Source organism: Dipodomys spectabilis, unplaced genomic scaffold (genome assembly GCF_019054845.1).
Source record: "Dipodomys spectabilis isolate Male_0828 unplaced genomic scaffold, ASM1905484v1 ptg000021l, whole genome shotgun sequence".
Classification (NCBI taxonomy): domain Eukaryota; kingdom Metazoa; phylum Chordata; class Mammalia; order Rodentia; family Heteromyidae; genus Dipodomys; species Dipodomys spectabilis.
This window is the reverse complement of record NW_024870698.1, coordinates 2,708,598-2,725,552: the sequence shown is the minus strand read 5'-3', so window position 1 is coordinate 2,725,552 and position 16,955 is coordinate 2,708,598.

Genomic DNA, 16,955 nt, shown 5'->3' with positions numbered 1-16,955 from the left:
TGGCACTCAGCCCTTTGCGGTGATGTTGTAAGTATTAGAGGAGAGCCGATGGACGCTCCCTCTTGGGAAGATGGACTGTGAAGTTTCCCAGCTGGAGAGCAGCACGGTGGGTCTGGAACACCAGTCCAGCTGCTGATGGCTCCGTACTGCACACCTGCCCACCCTCACGTCCCAGCCTCCTGCTCGCCCTCCCAAGAGCACAACACGGGTACCTTAAGCTGCACCTCTCTGAGGGAGAATTGGCCTCAGGAAGACTGGCAGCTTTTATTTTGTTTACAAAGCAGACTTAATAATTGCTTATTATTTGTGGTTTTCTTTATCTGCAAAACTGAACATCGTAGCCGCTTTGCAGGGAAAATTTTTCCTGGGTCCATCTCAGTTCAGAGCAGGCAGTTCAGAGCGGCTTTGGAGCAGCCATGAAATAAACATGGCTAGCATGCACTAAATATGTGCCCAGAAGAGAAGATTAAGGAGGACGGGGTTAGCCAAAATTGAGGTGAAGAAGAAAAGGAAAGTTGCCAGGATGCTGTGTGAGTCCATGTTGCACTACTGTAGAGAAACACCTGCACTATATAAAGAAGAGGCTTACACTGGGCCCTGGTGGCTCATGCCTGTAATCCTAGCTCCTCAGGAGGCTGAGATGTGAGGATCACAGTTTGAAGCCAGACCAGAAAGTAAAAGTGGAGCTATGTCGCAAGTGGTCAAGTGGTGAAGCACTAGCCTTGAGCATAAAATCTCAGGGACAGCGGCCAGGCCTTTATTTCAAGGCCCAGGACACACACACACACACGTTTATTTAGTTTGCAGTTCAAGAGCTCACGTGATGATGGAGAACGGCGCTTCCGCACAGGAGTGCTATGGAGAGACGCTCAGCTTGTGTGCAAACTGAAGAGGCTGTGAGGGAAGAGCACTGTGAGGATGTGGCATTAGAGAAGAAAAGTGAAGAAAGTCTTGCGTGAAGGGGGAAGGGAAGCAACCTGGAGAGCCAGATGCTAACTCCTGCATCTCACGGGTTTACGGTCAACGGCTCCTGACTGGTGCCGGTGGCAGGCATTGTCACCTGACTTGGCAGTGTCAGTAGTGCAGTGGTGTAAGGGTGGCACTGGCCCCTAGAGAGAGTTTGGGGTACAACTTCAAGTCATTTCAGATACTTGGTGAAGTCTCACGGACTTAACCCATGGCCAGTTTCTAGAAAAGTCTGCCAGGCTTCAGGTCGGCTTTGTTCCCCCAGCTAGGCTTTATTGCCAAAATCCTTTCTTGGGGAGTTGGTCATGCACGTAGAGCTTGAAGCCTGACTTAGGACTTTTCATTCATGTTCCTTCAACCAGCAGAGTGCGTATCCCTAGGCACCTCTGCTCACTTTCCAAATGGCCCTCGCGGGCTGGGAGGTCAGCTGGCGAGCTGGGAGGTCAGCTGGCGAGCTGGGAGGTCAGCTGGCGAGCTGGGAGGTCAGCTGGCGAGCTGGGAGGTCAGCTGGTGAGCTGGGAGGTCAGCTGGTGAGCTGGGAGGTCAGCTGGTGAGCTGGGAGGTCAGCTGGCGAGCTGGGAGGTGAGCTGGCGAGCTCGGGTCTGGGCTGCAGGCGCGGGGCTGTGGAGGCCTGGGAAGGACCGCTTGCTCCCTTGAATCAGAGCTTTCACCTTGAGTCTGACCTTCCCTCAGCAGCTGTGGGAACAGAACTCTGATGCCATGATGCCGATCCATCCATGTATTAAATGAAGTTCTGACCAAATGAAGTTAATTTAAAAAAAAAATCAATTTCAGAAACAAGCATTTTAAATTCCCAGGCCTGTGTGGTGTGATAGAGCTCAGTTGATGTGATGCTCTCAGGCAGTTCCAAGCATTTCCACCAGGGGGCAGGCATCAGCAACAGATGAGCACACTGCGTGGGGTGGCCAGCCTGAGAAACTTGCTTCAGTTTTCTTTTTCCCATCTCTGCTCAGGCTCTGCACAGATCTAGAATCAATACGTCGCCTGCAGCAGTCCCGCTGTAAGCCTGCTGCCTTTTCCCTGCCTGCTTTCTGTTCCTTTTCTTTCCCCTACCCCATTCTTCTAGTTGGCTTTCCTTATTGAAGTAGAAACAGGATCTATGTCTGCTTGCCTGTCTGCCTGTCTGCCTATCTGTCTGTCTGTCTGTCTGTCTGTCTGTCTGTCTGTCTATCTATCTCTGTCCATCTATGGGGGAAAAATCATGAAAATCTTACCGGAGTAGATAAAGATTGGGAGATACAGCCTTACCTCCTGCAGCCTCTGTAAAGGCCAATTTAGAGAATGATTCTTACTTTTTAGGATCTGTGTAACAGGAAAACTTGGATATTTTGAGAGCAGAATTTCCCATCCGTGAGGGCAGATCACTGTGTAAGAAAGCCCCGTGGAGAACTGGTAGACCCAGAATTAAACTCAGGAGTTGGAACTGGAAAGAGCTTAGAGTATAGGCATGAGCCACTGGTGTCTGGCTCAAAATGTTTTAAAATTTATTTTTGTTCTGTTCTTCTAAACTTGAAGACACAATTTGGTCATGGTGAGAAGTTGTCTGTTAGAAATCAAGGGTTTGTCACTGCAGACACACGGATGTGACCATCTCCAGCTTTATCACAGTCCAGTTAGCTTTATGACAATGATACTTCTTATCAGGGTATTGCCATTCTTTTTTCAGACTTTTGCTCATTACATGAGATCAGTACTGAGTACCACTTTCCCACACAAATACTAGCTGATCTTTCTGTGCTGCCTGCGTTGCGGAGCGCATCATGTTCTTGGATGGTGGGCTGGGCGTGTATTTCTGGACCACGTATTGGAGTGTATTCTGTTCAGAGTTACTAGAAAAAGAAGTCAAAGCAGTGGGAAGGATCACAGCATCATGAGTAGTACACAAAAGAGAAGTCTAGCACTTTCCCAAATTACAGCTTACTCAAAATTGCCATTACTCCAACACATAGATAATCTCATGATTTTACTTTTCAAGTAATCCAAAGTCTTAAAAAGGACTGTCTGTCAAGAATTTCTAAATTTTTATTGCCTTGGAGTAAATCTGTGGAATTTCCTTAGAGCTGGATGCGCCGTGGTGGTGGACAGACTGCCCTTGGAGCCTTAGTTTCCCTGCTTGTAAGGTGGGAGGGATAATAATAACCCTAAAGTTATACAGTTAAAATACTTTATTCCTAGCAATGAGGCTTTCACTTGAAACTTGGAGCATCATAGCTATCCACTGCGTACCTGGTCTGTTTCTTGCGGTCAGGTATATTCTAAGGATTCAGTGAATAGTTGTTGGGGGTGTACAGTTATGACATTAATCATGGAATTGGATATATGGTATAAAAACAAAATTAGTTATTGAAGTTGGAAACATTTCAGATTTTCTTTTTTTTCTTGTTCTTTGTTTCCTTGGTGAGGGAATCTCCACGGCTGGATGTCCTAGACTAGCCAGTTCTTTGCCTAAATAGTTTGGTGGTTTTTTCTTAGCCATTTGCACTATAACACTTACGTTCAACAAGCATGCACCCAGGCAAATAAGACGGGAGGTGAGAAATATCTCACGCGCTCTGGGTGAGGAGCTGGTGCTTCAGCGCGGCTGCTCTGGGTCAGTCGGTCTCTGGTTAATCCGCAGCCGAAGCAGGAAGCTGTCTTTGCCTTCTGACTTCCTCCATGTCCTGGTTCACCAAGCCGCTCTACAGATGAAGTTCAGACTTCACTGATCAAGTTGGGTTGTTGTCTTCCCCTTCCTGAATCCACAGTTTCCCTTGGAGGAAGTAGGGATAGGTGTGCGACCTGTCAAGTCACTCTGAGCCCAAGCAGGGGACACACAGACAGAAGACTTGCGCGCTCTTCAGCTGTGTCCTGAGGAGTTAGAGCCGCAAGGGGGGGTCACCTGGATCACGAGGTCCCGTGGGTGAGGACAGTGGCCCTGGAGAACCACCCCATCCACAGGAGCCTGGCAAACGTGAGGAACAAGCCCACAGGGCAAAGGGGACCGAACCCTGAGGCTGCTCCCGTCCTCTGATGTGGGCTGTGGCGTGCATCAGAGGGGAAGGCGTCCAGTGAGCCACGGAGCATACCGTGCCCCCAGGATCCTCAGGACCGGCCAGCAGCCCCGTGCTAAGAAGAAGAGAGGGAAGCCGTGCATTTAGATGAGCTATCCGGCATCATGTGTAGAATAGTACGCATTTCCCCCTAAGTTTTGAGTTAGCCTGTACTCTTCCTGCATGCCAGGGCTTACAAATTCTTTGCCTAACCCCAAGGAATCCCCCTGAAGACTAGTATTTTCAAAATGCCTTGAAGATTGCTCGTAGCAGAGGCCAGCTAAGTATGTGCTGATGGCCAAGCAAGGGACAATACACAAGCACAAGACTTCAAGTGCCCATGCTGCCTGTGCTTGATGTTAACAAATAATTTGGGTTGACAAATGCACGGAAGGCTCATCATCCATGGGGTCTGTGTTTGTGTGTGTGTGTATGCACGCTTGTGCGCACGTGTGCGCACACATGCCAATCCTGAGTCTTGAATTCAGGGCCTGAGTGCTGTCCCTGAGTTTTTATTTGCTCAAGGCCAGCACTCTACCACTTGATCCATGACTCCACTTCTGGCTTTTTTTTGGTAATTAATTGGAGATAAGACCTTCATGCTGGGGGGGGAAGGAGAAGGATTGGGATTGGGGGGGGAGAGGGGAGGCTGGGAAGGGATGTGAAGGGTAAACCAAAGGAGGAGGCTGCAATGCTTGGTAAGAAATGTACGCATTATCCTGCCCATGTAATTGTAACCCCTCTGTACAGTATGTTCACAAATAAATTAAAATTAAATTAAAAAAAAAAAAGACCTTCATGCTTCTCTGCCTAGGCTGGCTTCTAACTACGATCCTCAGATCTCAGCCTCCTGAGTAGCTAGGATGACAGTCGTGAGCCACTGGTGTTCAGCTCCATGAAATCATTTTGAATGCAACAAGGTTCTAGCCCTTAAGAGCCTTGCAGGCGCCGGGAAGGTGGCTCAATGGTAGAGTGCTTGCCTTGTATGCCTGAGGCCCTGGGTTCGATTCCTCAGCACCACATAAACAGAAAAAGCCGGAAGTGGCACTGTGGCTCAAGTGGTGGAATACTAGCCTTGAGCTGAAGAGCAGAGGGACAGCGCCCAGACCCTGAACCCCACGACTGACCAAAAAAAAAAAGAAAAAAAAAGAGAAGAAGAGCCTTGCATTTTGGAGGGAGAGAAAGACTCAGACATGAGTTAGCTGGGGCAGGCTATCAGGATATCTATTAAAAATATGATGTGGGGGTAGGAGAAGGAACAGATTTGTTCTGGTTGGGAGACAGGTACACTATGTTTGAACTAGTACTTGGGGGACAACCCAGAGACAAGTGATTTTCTGTGATTTGAAAATCAACCAGGGCCATTTCTGTAGCTTTAGATACATATGTGCTGTGTGGACATTAGTTCAAGAAATGTGTAATTTGGGCACTTTCAAAGCTCATGTAACTAAAGATCTGGGAACACCAATATAATGTCACTGGATGCAAAAAAAATGATGTATTTTTGCTAAATTGTCCTTATTAATGATTCATCCATTTTGTTTTCTTCCTGCATGATAGAAAGTCTTGCTGTAGAATTGAGCCTACACATGTACAAACAGAGCAGGTCCTCCACCCTTGTTCTGCTTTCTACATGTGGGCTGTTGACTTGTAGATTTTAGAATCCTAGAACAGATACGTGTATGACAGATTGAATTTTCCAATTAAAAAAAAGAGATTGAATTTTCTACTGCATACTAAGATCAGTGTTTCTTACACTGTGATTCCTAGAATATTATTTTGGAGCTAATAAGTGTAATATAGAATAAAAGGTTTATGGAATGGTGTTTAGTGGGCCAATGAGTAGTTTATTAGCTCTTGGTTTCATGTTCATTCATTTAGTAACCAGCTTCATTATATTTTTTCTTGGCAGCAAACCTGAGATTAAGCCTGGTCAATAGAGGGCGCTAGAGGGACATTGCAGCTGAATGGGGTCTTTCTCTTGTTCCCCTGCCCTGCTTTTGCTGCTTCTTCCTCTCGATGAACTAATGCCTGCTCAGCCACGAGTCCCAGCCTCAGGCCCACAGCAAGCCCACGGCCCCAGTGCAAGCCCACGGCCCCAGCGACAGGCTTGGCAATCGCTCTACTCTAACGCTCTACCACTTGAGCCACAGCACCACTTCCAGTTTTCTGGTGATTAATTGGAGATAAGAGTCTCACAGACTTCCCTGCCCAGGCTGGCTTTGAACTGTGATCCTCAGATCTCAACCACTGGAGTAGCTAGAATTACAGGCGTGAGCCACCAGTGCCCAGCTCTTAACATCTTTATAGTTACTTCCTTGTTTTGTTTAGTAAGTATTCATATTAAACTTCCCCTGTTCAAGTTATTATGTAGTTCTCACACTTCACTGGGTCTTAGACTTTGGAAGTAGGCTACAGCAATGGTTTCTCAAATACTTTATACACTTATATAGAAAACCAAAGGAGCTTCTACTGTGTCTGATGTATTTATTAGTATTTGTCACACTAAAAAGTAAAACAAAGAAATTTTAAACACCTTTAAAAATCAGTTCCTTCGAGATGGGAATGTGGCTCAGCGGTGGAGTGCTGCCTAGCATGCATGAAGCCCTGGGTTTGATTCCTCAGTACCACATAAACAGAAAAAGCTGGAAGTGGTGCTGTGGCTCAAGTGGTAGAGCACTTAGCCTTGAGCACAGAGAAGCTCAGGGACAGTCCCCAGGCCTGGAGTTCAAGCCCCAGGACCAGCAAAAAACAAAAAAATTAGTTCCTTAAAAAATAATAAACCCCTTACATATTAGGTAATATTGGAAAAAATCTACATTATCAACATGAAGTACTAGAAGAGCATAATGTGTATGTGTTTGCAAATACCTTCCACCTCTGGCGATAGATGATGAAGGGGTCTCATCTACTTCTGCAACCAGTCGTGTTGTTTAGTTTGAAATTTATGAAGAAACCCTAGGCTGTCACAGGTATGTAGCTGTAAAGAGAAGAGGATAATTTAACTATTAAAATTTCATTAGCATATATTAGTTGTACAGGTGTATTCCATTGTAACAATTTCACCTATGAATACACTGCATTTTGTTCAGAATTTCCCCTCCCTCCTCCTCTTTCCTTCCCTGTCCCTCTCCTCATGGGCTTTCCTTGAGTCCATTGTCACACATGTACATAGATTATTAGGACTGGATTCAAGTGGCTTTGTAGGTATTTTCCTTCGATGCTACTCCAAAGCTCACCAAGCGGCAGTGTCTGTACGGTTAGCGGCCATGGTGCTGTGGCTCCGCTGGGTTGCATCGCTCAAGGGTAGAAGCTCAGTGCCCAGTGTGGCACTATGAACTGGGTTAGGGTTGGTGGGGAGTGGGACTTAGGGGCAGCAGTAAAATGTACCTGAGCACCAGCGACTCCTTCACCCTGATCAGACCCATCCGAGACATCCATGGAGTCAAAACTATTTTCACAAAGGCACTAAGACTGTTGATATTTACATCAACGGTGGAAAAGTCATGGCAGATCATTTAGTGTCATTGAGATTCTGATATTGGGGTGTGTGTGTGCACATTTTTCTTCTTTTTTCTTCATGTGTATGGGTTTTAGCTGTAGTCCTTGGGTTCCTTAAAAGCTCAGATGTTGCCTCATTCTCTGGTAGTTCACAGGACATACAGGAGAGTTGCTAGGGTGCTAGGTGCTAGGTAGAGGTTGATTCTCTCCCTGATCCTTGCCACCGTTTGAGCTTTCGAGGTTCATCGCGTGAGGCTGCGGTGTGAGAGCGCCGCCATGTGAATGCCGAGGCGGTGAAGGAGCACATCCCAGTCTCACCTTGGCTCTGTGGGGCTGCTCCTCTGCTCGGTGCACTCTGCTTCCCTCTTGTTTCTCATTCCTCAATGTGATTATGCACTGCATTGCTTGGCTATTCTTTTCTATTTTGAACTAACCGTTCCATTATTTTCACACCAGTGAGCTAAAGAAAGGTGTTTGTTTCATTTAAAAAAAAAAAAGGGGAATGCCTCTCTTCATTCCTCAAGGAAGTTATGACCAAGACCGACAGGAACTCTACGGAGCATAGCATCACCACATCTGGAAGGCACAGATCTACGGGGTATCAGAATCTCCTTCAGATGTTAGCTATTTTAACCATGGCCATTTAACATGTGCAGTAATTATGGGCATCATCTATAGAAGCCGGCTTTTGAGAGCCCCTGGCTACTCTTCCAAAGGAACTCCATTCATTGCCTACATCACATTTTTTTTATGAGTAATGTGATACCTTTTAAAATATTAACTCCTTTAAGAACTTGTAAGTAGTTAAATGTTGCTAGCATTATGAGCATACTCTGAGATGCGTAGAAAAGTTAATTTTGATAATTTCTATAATGTTTGAATTTTTATCCAGTGAACTAGAAACAAACCAAATTTGGAAATTCATTGTGCAGCAGGGGAACATTTGAGATGATCGTGAATTTTGTCATAGATTAAGAAGTTCAACACTGAAGTTAAAATTACTTTTGGTGCAGCACAATTTTAAGGTAAGACAGGTTTTTTTTTTTTTTTTTAACCAAATGAGGACATCTCTAAACCAAAATTGTATTGGAAAATTGGCTGTAGTATAGGCATAATTCACAGTTGTACCCATAATATCACCATTGTGTTAGTCTACTGATCAAAATAAATGATTTCTTGTCAATTTTATATACTTTTTTGAATATACTCAGGTTAAGTGATTAAGCCTCAACATTTCAGTGATGTAAAAGGGCAGTACATAACCTTTCTTTACAAGTAATCAGATATTGAAAACGTTTGACTCTACAGACAAAAGTCAATCAAAGCTTTGAAAAAGTCCAAATTTAACTTAAAATTTCAAAAAACAGCAGGAACATTTATGACAATATTACACATGATCAACTGCTGATTCTTTAAAATTATCATTGATATTGTATTATATACATATATGACTAAGAAATTGGTTGAAGTAATTATATATAAATAATAATTCTGCCTGTTATTTTTGATGTGTATAAAATCAATATGAAGACAACCTTTTCCTACCCCCTCCCTAATTTCCCTATTTTGTTCTAGTGTTTGAGTATCTGTTTTTGGAAACATCATTTTGTGTGTGTGCGTGTGTGTGTGCGTGCGCCAATTCTGAGTCTTGAATTCAGAGCCTAGGCTCTGTTTTTGAATTTTTGTGGTCAAGGCTGGTGCTCTACCACTTGAGCCACAGCTCCACTTCTGGCTTTTTGATAGTTGGAGATAAGAGTCTCTCAGACTTTACTCTGGGCTAGCTTTGAACCATGATCCTCAATTCTCAGTCTCCTGAGTAGTTAGGATTATAGGTATGAGCCACTGGTGCTTGTTTTGGAAAATAAATTTGAACAGAACTATTTTAGAGGCCCACCCAGTGAATCAAATTGTTGTTAGCAAACTATGTATTTCAAACATTTTGTAATCATAGTTGGCTGTCACAAGGCTTTCTGCTTTGAAGGTAATTTCTGTGGTCATTATAGGGCTGGCGGTTATCAGTCCCCTGGAAGTTCATGAGCCAAGTGTGAGGTATGAGGGCCTGAACAGGGGAAGCAGGGAGGATGGAATGCATGGTTGGCTGTCAAAACCAACTGGGCCTTCAAACACCTGACCAGCATGCCAGTTCTCAGAGGCTCTGGTGCCAAAGTTCATTTTCCATTCTTCCCGTCTTCTTAGTGACAATGCTCCTCCCTTTGCCCCTCCAGCTCCACCACGAAATTCCAAGAGCACAGCTTCCCTTCGGACCTCAAACCCAGAGCATTTTCTTTAATCATGTCTAAAAGCTACCACAAATTCATGTCTGAACTCCCTGCTAAACAAATTCGTAAAACTGAAATCCCTATTCTCAGCTGAGCTGGGGAGACGGAGCGAAGGCAGAAGCTTCCAAACAAAGCCTTCAGTGAACAATGAGAAGAGACTGGAAAATAATATGCAAGTAGCAGCACTCCACCAGCGTCTCTTACCCCTCTATCCTGTGGGGATTTTTTCCTTTGCCATCGTAAGTTACAGTTGCCAAAGCAAAGCAGTCACTCCATTAATTATAAAGTAAAGGAAAAACATGAGTATTGATCTTAAGTAGTTGCCTTCTACTTGTTCAGTATTAATTGAAAGTTACTCCTCTGATGCCATTTGAAAGAAGCCCTCGAGACAGTATAGAAAATAATGCTTCAAATATTTATTCTGGGTTAAGTGAACCCCAGGTTGAGTTTTTATAAACATGCTATCTTAAAAAAAAAGTCTGAGCCGGATTGCCTATGAATGACAAAATGATCTCAGAGTTTCCCTTCGAGCTCACAGTTCAAGAACTCACCTGCTGATGAGTGTCCTGGGTGGTCAGAGAGCTCGTCCAGGTACACAGGAGCGATGTCCTGCCCCGTCCAGGAAGGGTCCCTGTGAAACCAGCCTGCATCGGCTCATTTATTGGCTTCTTCAACCACTGCTCCTGGGAACTGAACTCTATAATCGGGTAGGATGCTAACCTAGCTATATGAAACCCACCGTTCAGAATGCTGTATGCACATGAACCCCTTCAATCCTCACTACTCACTACTGCATCTGAGAGGTGGGATCGTTGTCACCTGCATTCACAGAAGACATGGGAGTCCAGGCAAGCTAAGACTGCCCCAGCTCCATCATGTGGCGAATGGCACAGCCGAAGCTGCGACTAGAACCCAGAGCCCTGGCTTCCTTGCTTAGACTCTTCACAGCAAGCTCCCCTGCAGCTGCCTCAGATACCTTCTGGTCTACCTGAGTAATACCTGAGCTGTTCTTTGGTGACTTCAAAACAGGTTGGTTGAGATGATCTACAACCACATTTTAGACCAAGAACTGAATAGAGCTAGTGGAAGCATACTTATAAGGATTAGTATTACATTTATTTAAAATTTTTGTTTTAAAAAGAATTGGTTAAAAAAGAACCCTCGATGCGGAAATGATCGAATCTTTATTCAGACCAGTCTGGTTACATTATTTTATTCTTTCTAATGGAATTCCTCTATGCTTATGGTGAGGAAGACCAAGTTTGCTATACAAGCTTTCTCCCAACTAAAATGTGTGTTGTGCTTGCAGGGTTGGGATGGGAACTAAAAGTAGATGTGTTTTTGTAATTTCAGAGATATCCACAATTCTTGTTTGTTTGTTTTTATGGTGGTGGGTGTTGAACCCAGAACCTCAAATGGTCTAACCATAACACTTTACCCTTGACCCCTATCATGTTTTATTGTCATTTAGTGCCTTAAAGCCTGTCATACACAGGAGTAGGTTAGATAGAAATCAGGTGGTGAGTGAAAGCGTGTGTATTTCTCTGGCTCTCGGGCACTTTTTCATACTTCTACATAGAGACATGTCTGCACTCAAGGAGTATTACAACAGATGCCAACCAGATGGCTCCTGAGATGTAGTTGTTATTGCTCAAATAGCTTTGGACTTAGGTTTGTGTGTGTGTGTGTGTGTGTGAATGCACATGCACATGTGCATGTGTGTGTGTTTGTGTGTGTCAGTCCTGGGGCTTGTGCTTTAGGGCCTGGGAGCAGTTCTTGAGCTTTTGTGCTCAAGGCTAGTGCTCTACCACTTGAGCCATAGCTCTACTTTGGGCTTTTGGTGATTAATTGGAGATAAGAGTCTGATGGACTTTTCTGCCTGGGCTGGCTTTGGATCAGTATCCTCAGATCTCAGCTTCTGAGGAGCAAGGATTACAGGTGTGAGCCACTGGTGCCTGGTTCATGGATCTGGTTTGTATCCTGGGGTCTTTCAGGGGATGAATGAAGCCCTGGTTGCTGTTTGAAGGCTTCCACCAGTACCTTTTGGTAAAGGATGTTGTAGTGTCAGAACTTGCAGAATGTAAGCCCAAGGTTTGGGAGAATAATCCATCCAGAGATAATAGCACAACAGTCTGGCAAGAAATACATTATCAATGCATTTGACAGCATAGAGAATAATAATGAATGGGAAGGCGTGGACATTAGTTACACTGAGTCAAAAAGCGATTTGTAGGAATGGAACATGGAATGTAAGCATTTAAAATATCTTACTGTGTTTATTTTGTGATATATTCCTTTAGGTGCAAAGACTGAGCTCTGAGGAGACTGTAGCGAAGTATAAAAAGTCCTTTATGAGAAGTGGTGAATGGGAAGCATTTTAGTGCTCAGCTGCAGTATTTTGCTTCCTTTTTTCACTGTTAGTGTTAAATATACTGTTAGCTACAACAGTGAGTTCTTCAATGATGTCAAGTTAGATCGAGGACTTAGGACAGTATGAGCTTAAGAGTAGGTCTTAATTACTATTTAAAATGGGATCATTATGCAGTGGGCCATGTTGACAATGGTTGCTCTTAGGAGGTAGAAGCTCTGCAAACAGTATCACACAGTTTCCTAATCAGGGAGTTTGCTGTCTCCTCACTGGTCTTGGCTCAAGAGAATCCACATGAGATTCAAGCAAAATTCTCAGGCCTTCAGACCATGCTGGGGTTGTCTCTGATGGGATCCGTGGGATGGGCTAGTGTTTTATTTGAGATCTCAAGTATGAATGCCTTGGCAGGCTAATCATTTCTCATTCAGGATTTGTGAATTTTATAACAAGCAAATCCAAGTGGACATTGACCGGCTTGATAGCCTGTTTGAAAGGCTAGTCACGCTTCCTTTGTTTTAAATGTATTTTTGCAAGGTATAGACATCTAAGTTGATACTCTTAATATTGCCACAAGCCTTCACCCATTGTCTCTCAGTTGCATTATTTTTTTTGATGGGAAGTCTGCTCTCATCTTTGTTCTTTTATCTTTTATTTATTTTTTTGTCAGTCCTGAGGCTTGAACTCAGGGCCTGGGCACCGTCCCTGAGCTTCTTTGTGCTCAAGGCTAACACTCTACCACTTGAGCCACAGCACCACTTTCAGCTTTTTCTGTGATTAATTGGAGATGGAGAGTCTCATGGATTTTCCTGCCTCTGTGGCTTTGAACAGGGATCCTCATATCTCAGTCTCTGGAGTAGCTAGGATTATAGGTGTGAACCACGAGCCTGGCCCATCTTTGTTCTTTTGTGTATAATGTTCTATCTCTTCCCCCTCTCTACCCTCAAGCTGCTTTTAAGAATTTAATCTATTTTTTTCTTTTTTTTTGTTGGTTGTGGGGACCTGAACTCTGGGCCTGGGTGCTGTCCTTCAGCTCAAGGCTAATACTCTACCACTTGAGCCACAGCATCACTTCTGGCTTTTTCTGCTTATGTGGTGCTGAGGAATCAAACCCAGGGCCTCATGCATGCAAGGTAAGCACTCTACCACTGAGCCACCTTCCCAGCCCAGAATTTAATCTACTTTTATCTAATTCTATCACTGATGTCATTTCTGGATCTGTTTCTATAGGTTGATTTCTCTTTTCATTTTGGTCATGCTTCTTGTTAAGTCTGGTAAGTTTTCATTAGATAACAGGCATTGTAAATTTTTCCTTTGTAGATAGTTTGTGGATATTTCCTTGTGGATATTTCTGTACCCTTACCTGAGCCTTGTTGTGCGACACAGATTTTAGAAACATGTCAATCCTTTCAAAAGATGGTTGTGGGCCCTATAATGGAAGCAATATCCTTTAGGTTAGCAGCTGATGCTTCCTGTGTGGTCAGATGGTCAAAACACGAGAGGGGGGTGAATGATGCTCTCGTTCTTTTTTTTTTTTTGTCATTTCCCCAACATCTGGTCGTTTTCTCGGATGTACCAGCACCAGGTGAAGATTTCATGTGTGTCTGTGCGGATCTTCAGAGTTATTTGTGTCTTTTTCTCTTGCATGTGGTCTCTCTCTTTCTTTTTCCTCTGGCACTCTGTTCCGAAAATTGCAGCTTTCTTACTGTGTCTGAACCCACCTCCTAACCCAGAGAAGTTTTAGACTCTGTGTTTCCCCTTTCTGTAAGGTAGCCTCACTAGCCCTGAGGGTGTCTTTAGGGCTCTCTCTGTGTGTTTTCCCTTTCTTGGGGATCGCTTGTACTCAGCCTGATGCCAAGAAATCCTCTGCTTCATCTATGTTATTGGCTTGTTTTAATTCAGGTCTTTGGATTTAGATAAAGCTGGATTGGATTCCTGGCTTCCTACTTGTTATCAGTGTAACACCAGATAATTTCTTTATAATTATCTCCATTGAATGTGTTTCTTCATCTGAAAAATGGAACCAGTGACTTCTAACTTGGAGAGCTGGTGAGGGGATTCACTAAGATCACACGTGTCAAGTTCATGAAAATAGCTTAGAGGTATTAAGCACTTGCCAGGTTTTATTGTTTAATAGGAATCAACTAACCTAAGCCTTCTGATGATCTCATGAGGTAGATATGATGTTGTTTGTTTTTTCAGAACAGTTGGTGTAAATGAAGACAGCCTTCAGATTCAGGACTTGTGCACCCAGATCCCTTTTTGCTGGCCCTTGTCATCCCCTTCTGCTTCTGCTGCAAGTGGGCTCCATCATCCCCCTCTGCTTCTGCTGTAGGTGTGCTCCATCATCCCCCTCTGCTTCTGCTGTAGGTGTGCTCCATCATCCCCCTCTGCTTCTGCTGTAAGTATGCTCTATCATCCCCCTCTGCTTCTGCTGTAGGTGTGCTCCATCATCCCCCTCCGCTTCCGCTGTAGATGTGCGCCATCACCCCCTGTGCTTCTGCTGTAGGTAGGCTCCATCATCCCCCTCCACTTCTCCTATAAGTGTGCTCTATCACCTCCTCCACTTCTGCTGTAGGTATGCTCTATCATCCCCCTCTGCTTCTGCTGTAGGTGTGCTCTATCATCCCCCTCTGCTTCTGCTGTAGGTGTGCTCCATCATCCCCCTCTGCTTCTGCTGTAAGCATGCTCAAGAAATGATTGTTATAGACATCTTGTCCACTGGATTTCATGATAGATTGGTTCCGGGGTCTCCTGTGAAGACCAAAATGCTGAAGTACATTACATAAAGCAGAGTACTTTTTGTATACATCCTTCTGTATACATAAAGGCATCTCTAGAGGGCATGGTGGTGCATACCTGTAATCCTAGCACTCAGAAGGATTGTGAGTTCAAAACTAGGTTGAGCTCCATAGAATAGGCCTGTCTCAAAAAAATCATCTCTAGATTACTTATAATTACGAACATAATACAAATACTATATGAATAGTTGTCATACTGTATTCTTTTCGGGAATAATGACACAAGTGCAAGTGTTCAGAAGATGCAATATTTCTTGAATGTCTTCAGTGCACTGTTGGTTGAATCTTACCTATGGTAAGACAGGGCCATCTGTGTTATCCTGACCTGCCTTGGCTACGCAGCTTTAATTTGGAATTGCATCATGCTGATCAGAAATGTGAATTGGCATTGTGATGTATAAAAGTATACTTAAAACCGTGACTTCAGTATTGCCTGGGGATTTAAATATTTCAACATGAGAGCACGCAGGGGATATTTTCCCTGTCTGTACTCTCTTAGTGTGGGTCTGTGTTATAGACACGTGCAAGTGTTTAATTACCATGAAGTTCAGCTCCTCAGTCTCATTGGTCACATTTTTAAGAGTTCACTAGCTGCATCTGGTCAGCAGCTAAGACCCTGGACTTCACACATCACGTGATTTTTTTTTTTTTTTTTTGGTTGGTCATGGGGCCTGAACTCTGGGCCTGGGTGCTGTCCCTCAGCTCTTCAGCTCAAGTCTAGTGCTCTACCACTTGAGCCACAGCTCCACTTCTAGCTTTTTCTGCTTATATGGTGCTGGGGAATTGAACCCAGGGCCTCATGCATGCGAGGCAAGCACTCTACCACTGAGCCACCTTTCCAGTCACCACATGATGTTTTTATGGGCAGCACCACAGGGATTTATTTTTTTTTTGTGCCACTTCTGGGGCTTGAACTCGGGGCATGGGTGCTGTCCTTGGGCTTCTGTGCTAGCACTTTACCACTTGAAGTACAGCCCCACTTTTGGATTTTTACTGATTAAGTAGAGATAAGAGTCTATGGACTTTCCTATGATCCTCAGACCTTAGCCTGTTGAGTAACTGGGATAACAGGTGTGAGCCACTGGAGCCTGACTTGTATGGGTTTTTAATATTTCTCCTCAACATGAAAACCTCAGAAATGATCTTCAGGTTCTTCAAGCTGCCTTCCTTCTTCATCTGGTCAGTGTCTCCTGAGCATCTCCCACCTGTTAGGCCTTGGTGGATAGGACAATGGGCAGAGTTAAGCTAAAGTCATCTTCCGAATTCTTGTTGTGTACAGGACTCTAGACATTCACACGCAATCTGACCGAAGGAAGATACTCCTGGGGGGGGGAGGGAACACAAAGGCGTAATGCCTCTGAGCCTCTGATCATATAAAATAATATTTGCCAAAAAAAATTCGTGCTGTCTTCTATCAACCAGCTTCAACCAGTACATTCTACACGCTTGGCTTCCCAAATATTTTAGAATGTAAGTCTGAATATGTTTTCTCCTGGGACCCTACAGTCTGTGTTCTGTAGCTACCAAACAACCTCACTGGGGCAGGGAACGTGGCTCAGTGCCTTGCATGGCTGAAGCCCTGGGTTTGATTCCTCAAGACCACATACACAGAAAAAGCCGGAAATGCTGCTGTGGCTCAAGAGGGTGGAGTGCTAGCCTTGAGCAAAAGAAGCTCAGGGACAGTGCCCAGGCCCTGAGTTCAGGCCCCAGGACTGGCAGAAAACAACAACAAAACCAAAACCAAAAAACCAACCTCACTGCTCTATAGCCTGTACTAAGGCCCTCTGAGATCAGGCTCTGCCTCTGACATCCGGCTCTGCCTCTGACATCGGGCTCTGCCTCTGAGATCAGGGCCTCGCGGAGGCTCTGGGGGGTCTGCGGCCAGGAGCTCCCTTGGAAGTGGCCCCAGCACCGGGCAGGCTCATTCACAGCTTTGCTCTCAGGCCCTGGGAGATGGGAGACAGCTCCCCAGCTGGCCGGGGCAGCGTCCTCA